Below are 8,262 nucleotides of genomic sequence, written 5' to 3'. Positions count from 1 at the left end.
TCGTTTTACAGTAGTCGGGGTGATTTCCAGTTGCTTACAAATGTCAACCAACTCACCCCATGTCTGGTAACAGCAATCACAGTGGAGCTGCATTTTGGCTGTTGCAGTGTATTACAGGTCAGTGAACAAAGGGCTATAAATTAAACCTGCTCATTATTTCTTAATCTGAGCTAAAACGGTGCTAATTCCCTATAAGGACTGAAGCAGATACACAAAAAGATTTCTGTTGAGGCAACACAAACATTATAGAATTCACTAGTTTCCTAAAACGTTTTTATGTTTATTACAGTTGTTTGCAAACTGGAAAACAGACTTATGATAAAGGCAGAGAATGTATATGACTACTCTTCCTAATGGGAAATGAGATTGTAACACAAAATGTTAGTTAGAATATCTGCTACAGTAATTAAAACCCCAATTGTTTGTAGATTATGTGAAGCAGGATTGTAGCTTCCAAAAATTTTGAAATGCACAGTCATTTGCATTGATACACAACTAAATTCAGGGTTGATGTATACTTTGGCAGAACTGTGACCCACAGATGCTGATTTTCTATGAATTATATTAGATACCAAGACACTGTTACCACTAACTTATGAAAATATAGTTTTGTCATTCTCAGAAAATTCTGAAAGTGGACTATTCCTCATGTAATTAGACAAGGAATTAGCAAAATGTTGTTTTGAAGAATGCTAGCCCTACTGTACTTGAAAATTTTGAAAGACAATCTAAATTCATCCTACAATTGACAACACTAGTTTTTACAATATACCAACAGCTATTGATACAGTAAGTGAAGGATCACACAGGACAAGTGATGCAAACAAGATCACATGCAAATATACAACTTGAAATCTACACACAATCTTGTGCAAGCAGTCTCAAACAAGAAAAGATAAGGAAGCTGGCTTTTATATGTAAATAAATTTGTGTATTGTGCAGGTTTGTCACTTTGCTTATTCTGTGCACACTTCTACACTTGGGTACAAAGAAAAAACACTGCAGTGTAAGTTTATCTAGATCAACATGATGAAGCTGTGCAACCGCAACAAAAAAAGCACATCATCTGTAATAATCTTCGTTACTTTCAAAACTGTCCCTGATTGTGACCTTGTGCCATTAAGTGTCCCTAAAATAAACAGGACAAGCAGCATTATTACAGCATGCCTCACACACATGGGGCTTAACATTGACAAGGGCCATAATTCCTGCTGTTATCTCCTCCTTAATTACAACAGCATCAGAATATTTAAAATAATGAATTGCAGCTTTTTTATGGGATCCATTGACCCGTAACTTGTCTATTTCAGTATAGTGACAAATAGTGGCTAATGCAACAGTACCAAGCCTTTGTATATGGTAAAAAGCATTTTATTTTTGCAAAGGGCAATGTTTCATCCATTTGTCTGAACTCTAGGTAACTTGGCCACAATAGCCAATGACGTACAACCTCGAACTTTGTACATCGGGCTGGATGAAATAAGTTTAGAAGAGACGCTTGAACATCTATCATTTTTTTGGTGCAGATCAATTCAGATTTAGTGAGGGGACCTGCAAGAGTACTAAGTCATCATTTCAAACATTACAGAAAGTTCTAAAGTTAAGACTAACTTGTGGCTAAACACGGTACAAAGTCTTGCTAGATAACAATTGCCTTTCTCATCAGACAGAACTCTCAGGTGTACACTACAGAATGTGAAGTTTAGATCTGGTGTACTGAGAGAACACATTGGTTCCCTCAAGATCAAAGTGCATCTCATGTTATCAGAATTAAGACATGCAGTTCTTATGATAATCAGTTTAGTTTGATTCCACCACTGGAGTAATAACCGAATATTGGCTGTATCATTTGTAATGTTACTATACCACCTGCAAAATTTTGTTCTGAAAAAGTAGAACAATAGTTCACCATTATACTTGGCCTTCCTTCCAAAGTTCATATGTCGTGAACACAATTACTGCAATTGTCACCGAATGTGAGGCATCTGGTATGAAAATTGATCATGTGGTATCTGATGTGTGTGCAAAATCAAGCTCTATGGCTAGAGTTCAGAACTACAGTTGGTAGGTTTATTAATTGTAGAGACTCTGGGTAACATTCTCATAAGAGGAAGCTAATTTTGCTAGCTGATCCAATACATTTTAAAATATTCGAGAAAACACTTGGTCAGTGGGCAATCAATCTTTCTTCTGCAAAATACTATTGGAAAAAGGTTTCCATTTAATGAGGTACATATCAGTCATATGAAGCAGCTATTTGAGACACACTGGTTTACACTTGAAACTGGAACCACAACAGCACAAGAGCTGCTTGATGCAAAACTAGTGACAGAATGACATATGGTTTAGTTACTTCTGATAAACATTGACTGTTCCTGCCATTGAGTATGCTGTCAAGACAGGGAAAGTTCTGAGGAATGCTTTGACCACAGTATGGTTCTTAAAGGATGTTCGTAACTTGTTTTGTCTCATGACATCCAGAGCTCCAAGTATGCCACTTGGTGGCAGTAAAAAACAAATGTAAGCAGTCAGGTAGATATACCGATAAAAAGTGCCTATTTACAGCTTTTGTACGAGATTGTGTGTTCTTTACCACCACCTTTGTTCCTTGCTTGTTGTGCTTTCCTTTCATAATTTTGCTCTCCAAAAGTATTTCCCGTACGTCACATTTCTCTAGGTACAGATATAATACGTTATTTCATTACAAACTAGCTTTGTTAATGAGTATATTCTTTCACAAATTGGGAAGAAACAAGTCAAAATCTATAGAATTATAGTCAGTATGTGCACAGGCTTTAAAAAGTACGAGTAATTTTCGGTAATCAGTGCTCATCTTTGGACAGTGTAACATGTTTTTCTATGTCAAATCACGATCTAGCAGTTCAAAATGGAAAACATAATCGACATTTTATCAAAAGCCAGAGAAAATAGTTGATGCAGTATACTAGGAAGTCTTCCTGCTTTGGTTAGATGTAACAAGGCTACCGTTACTGATTGTATTTTTAGTATGTATAATGCATTTGTGTCCCACATTACACTGTTGCCCAAAACTCCTTTGTCAAAAATGTTACATTAATATTATGTCACTGTATACAGTAATAAGCTTTGTACCTTGACAATAAATGACACTGAATACTGTGCTCTAAAAAAAGAAAGGTATTGCAGTTGAAAATGTTGCTAGTTTAAAGTCATGGTGGTTGTGCTGGCGTATGGTTGTTACTGCTAAATTTTTTAAAATTGTCAAAACTTTAGAAATAAGATGTTTGTCTGCAGCTTTAAATTTTCCTTGTAGCAACGATATTTTGCAATCTAATATTTGTTACTCTATATTTGAGGAATCAGTAGTACCCTACAGATACTTGCAGCAATACAAACTATTTGAGCTTGCTGAAGTTCTAGTAAGTAGAACTACAAAACCTGGCACTGAAGTTAATCATGATGAAAACTAGGAAGAAAAATATTGTCACATTATGCTACTATTTTTGTTGCTGGAAATCCAGATGTTTGGTTCAAACCTGGTGCACTACCATATCAATACATTCAGCAACTGGGTTGCATTATAAGGCAGTGGCAGTGTAGTGTGCTGGAGCTCGTAACAACTTGATAGCTGCGAATTATGTGACATTAGTATTAATGCAAACATTTTGTTACGAAATTTTCACTTTATGGGGTTAATTAATTGGGCAGACAAGGGTACACAATGTCAGCCAATGAGTAGGATCGGCATTAATTATTTGCTTCATGACCAGTTGTTGCCATCATCAGCACAGTTCGCCACCTCTGCCTTAAGAAAAATTTTACACGACAGTTAAGATGGCTCTTATTTTAAAAATAGCCAAATACATTGTTGCAACCCATGGGTACATAGCACAATGGGACACAGTATGGTCGCCCTGAAAAGCAGACCATACCACAGTAGTCAGAGCTTGATGGTGATAGTTGGAGACATTGAAGCGAAGTTTAGTCACTGATTTCAGCCAAGGTGAAGCATGCAGTTTTATTCTGTCTTGTTATCTGGAAGTGTGAAGACTTATCGAGGGAACATGGGCGAGTTAGTAAATCTTGGTGAGCTGAAGAATTATCAGTGAGAACAAAAAGAGGGCGATTGGCTAACATAGGAAAATAGTGTACTCACAGCATTTTACTGTGGATTGGTTGTAGTTTTACACTTTCGGGTACATGGATGCTGTTTTGTTCACGATCTATGGTGACTAGATAATTCTGTGTCAATATTTTTCTCTCTCTCCATAGCAAACTAGTGTTCATGTGTTAGCTACTAGATGTATAAATGTTAGCCTCAACTTAGTTAGAAAAAGTGAATATATCTACATGGGCACTGATGCATCTTTAGATGTTTGAGTTGTAAAGCCTATGTCACATGGATTTTATAACTATGCTTAAATTGGTATTGCAATAATATTGTATTGTTATTTATTGAGCATTTATTTTATCATATACAGTGATTAGCAATTGACATGTTACATTGAGTTTGTAATTATACAGTAAATTAATAACATAGGACTACAGTGGTAAACCCTAAATAAATTACCAGGTGATGAAGTCGGTATAAATTTGGAAACTGAATAAATCATGGAATAATGTAGGTAGAGAGGTGCAAATCGACACTCATGCTTGAAATGACATGGGTTTTATTAGAACCAAAAAATACAAAACTTCTAAAAATTTCTGACAAATGGCACTTATATGATCAGAATAGCAATAATTAGCATAACAAAGTAAGACAAAGCAAAGATATTCTTTACAGGAAATGCTCAATATGTCCATCATTCCTCAACAATAGCTGTAGTCGAGGAATAATGCTGTCAACAGCACTGTAAAGCATGTTCGGAGTTATGGTGAGGCATTTGCGTCGGATGTTGTCTTTCAGCTGAACTAGAGATGTCAGTCAATCACAATACACTTGCCACTTCAGGTAACCCCAAAGCCAATAATTGCACAGACTGAGGTCAGGGGACCTGTGAGGCCAAGCATGACAAAAGTGATGGCCGAGCACAGGATCACCAAACGACGTGCGCAAGAGATCTTTCACGCGTCTAGCAATATGGGGTTGAGTGCCATCCTGTATAGACATCGTACGTTCCAGCAGGTGAATATCAGCCAGGCCGGGGATGATGCGATTCTGTAACAAATCCCAGTACCTCGCACCAGTCACGGTAGCAGTTACAAAACCAGAATCGTGTAATTCCTCGAAGAGAAAGGCCCAGTAACGGTAGATGTGGTAAATGCAACGCATACCGTGACTTTCTCGTTGTGCAATTGAGTTTCCATGACTGTGTCCCTCGCCATATTAGGAACTATAACACTGTGTCCGTAAGTAACTGTGCAAGCGTATTTACAAACAATGCACTCAGTGCATACAATGTCAAAATAGTAAGTATGGTTAAGTTTCAATAAAAATGTGAAAGTTTACTCGCCTTTGCAAAAATGACAATAACAGCCTTGCCAACAATGTGACTGCTGGTACAACACTGAATGTTTCATAAATGAAGCATGTTTTGTTGCTACTTCATACAGTATTGCTGGTGGTACCGCCTACTGGTTTTGTTTTCAAATTACAGTGATTTCCAAAACTTGCCCCCTATGGAAAACTTGCCTGTACTTAGCTGAATTCCTCAGTTTGATGTGATACTGTTCTCTTATGCCACTGTCTCAGTTGTAATGTCTCTAATGTATTTCAATTTTAATTTTCAGCATATGGACATCCGAGGCACCAGAAGTCTTAAGGTATTCTTCGTTCATGTTCAAAAGCCTCGAAAAAATTATTCAGTAGCATTGGTACTTATTTGCGTGCGCATGCGCACGCCTCATGATGTTTTTTTTTCTTTTAGTTGGGCAACTGCGATGCAGTAGACAATCCAGAGGCGCTGGAATTTCAGAGGTATGGAATGGTCATGGGAAGTGGATTAGTGATTAATCATTAAGCACTGGTGTCAGCTAACAATTTTAGTAAAAGCACTTACCTAGGACGGGACTAGACATTGCATGTCTATGTATATAACCTATCCATATTTGATAGCTGGTTCCTCTGTGCATTAAAATACAATTACCAACATAATACATCCCTAAATTTATTTTAATCCATTGGATGCTTTGCTCAGTCAACTTTCATTACTAATGTGATGCTCATTTGGTTTATTCTGGGAAACTGATAAATTATCCAGAATTTTTCAATTTCAACTTTGATAGAATGTTTTCATGAATTATTGGTAGATAATACTTTGGAACTGATGGGGCATACTGACAGTCCTTTAAATCTTTCATTTAGTTTTCTCCACACCCTCAAATTTGAGACATTTCTCAGACTTCATCAGATAGGTTGACCTTCCAGAGAGACTGTACTAGGATATTGATGTTCATAAAGTCATAAAATACATACTCCACCCCACCTGGAGTGCTGCTTGGTTTTAGAATGCAGCTTGTTATTGCAATATAATTGTGGGTTTTTGTATGCTGTTGCAGCCTGTTTACACTGAGTAAACATCTGTACATGAATGTCAAAAATGTACATAAAGCTCAGCCAAATATACGAGTAAGTGCAGCAAAGATGACTTTGGCTTTTCAACCATTTTTTTCTGTTTACCTTATTAAAGGAAATGGTTGTGTTCCACATAATACAATATATGAAACATTTCATAATGGGTTTAATGCATTTGTAAGAGTTTAGTTTCATTAACTGGCTACAAACATTAGCAAGTTTACTGGTATTTTCTAGTTCAGCCTTTATAACCATATTATAAATTTAATGTGGCTGAAAAGTGCAGCAGTAGCTCTTGTAAGTATTTGTGGCCATTGTGTAGTATAACAGTTCAGTGAATGAAGTAATGTACTGTGCCAGGAAAGATTTATAAATGGTACAATTGCTGTTTTAGGCTTGGTCCTGACGTCTGAAGGAAATGGACCCCCTAGAATCAGTGTCGCACCAGGTAAGTTATGTGCACACATAATGGGCGTATTGATGACTACTTCAAAACTTTGAAAATGCAATGATTTATTCATTTAACTTGGGCATGGATTTGGTGTCATTTTATAGGCAAATGATTTACCTTACACTTCCATAGGCCCAATGTGACTCTTTGGGTACACAGCACACACTCCACCTGAAGCAGAGGTCTTGGCAATGTGACCACAGTGTCACATATGACTTGTTCAGTTGCGGGGTATTCTGACTCAGAAATACAGTAGAGATGTCGAGGAATGTTCATGGGATTTTCACTGATGCAAATTCTACTTTTCATTTATTTAACCACTTGCATGAGAAGTTGACTACACAGTAAAGATAGCCTTTCCATTGTATCTTTCATCCAAATTGTTACACTACCACACGAGATCCTTTAATCAATCAAGAGCAGCGATGGGCGCTCTTTTTTGTTACGAAATTCTATGTCCATTTGATAAACTACTTCTGCTTCCTGCAAGTACCTATTAGTAATTTTTCTTTTTCTTTTAGTTCAACTGTGATGGTGCAGCAGTCAACATTACATCCAGATGAACCTGAATTATGAAGGTAGGGAATAGGCATATCCAGTGGACCAGCATCACTGTAAATCTTTGTGCACAAGTGTCAGTTTGGCTGTGATCCAAAGTAGAATGTGAAGCTAATTATTTTACATATAGATATTTGACTGGCTGCAGTGTTTCTACAAACCTAGCATACACAGGAAAATTCCCAGTTATGAATATAATTCACACATCTCCACCTTTTCCCCCCTCAGTCCCTACTTGAGCTTTCTGAGCTTTACGATGCTGCAAAGTTTTTCTGTTGATTACAAATCTGGGGGGAGTTCTGTTGTGACACTTCTGGCATGACTGCTGTGACAACACAGAGTATGCAGGCGCACGTGTGCACGCACGTTTGTGTTTTTCTTTTAGTTTGGCTACTGTGATGGTGCTGGAGTCGACATTGAATCCAGAGGTACCAGAATTTCAAAGGTATGGAATGGGCATGTTTAATGAAATTGGCGATAAATCTTTTTGCCGATGTCAGCCGACAATGAGTAAATGCACTTATGATGTTACTGGAAATTGAATTTCACATTTGATAGGCTGTTTCTGTGGAACACAATATAAAAAATTGTGCCCTCAAATTAATTTACTCACTTTGGAGGCTTTGCTCAGTCCTTTTTCCTTACTGGCGTGACACTTACGGGGTTTGTTCTGGGAAACCATGATAAAATGTCTAGAATTTATCAGGTTGCACTTTGATAGAATGCTTTCATGGATTATTGACAGAATAGTTTCGAA

The sequence above is a fragment of the Schistocerca gregaria genome, chromosome 9, assembly GCF_023897955.1.
Source record: "Schistocerca gregaria isolate iqSchGreg1 chromosome 9, iqSchGreg1.2, whole genome shotgun sequence".
NCBI lineage: Eukaryota > Metazoa > Arthropoda > Insecta > Orthoptera > Acrididae > Schistocerca > Schistocerca gregaria.
This window is presented reverse-complemented; position numbering follows the sequence as displayed.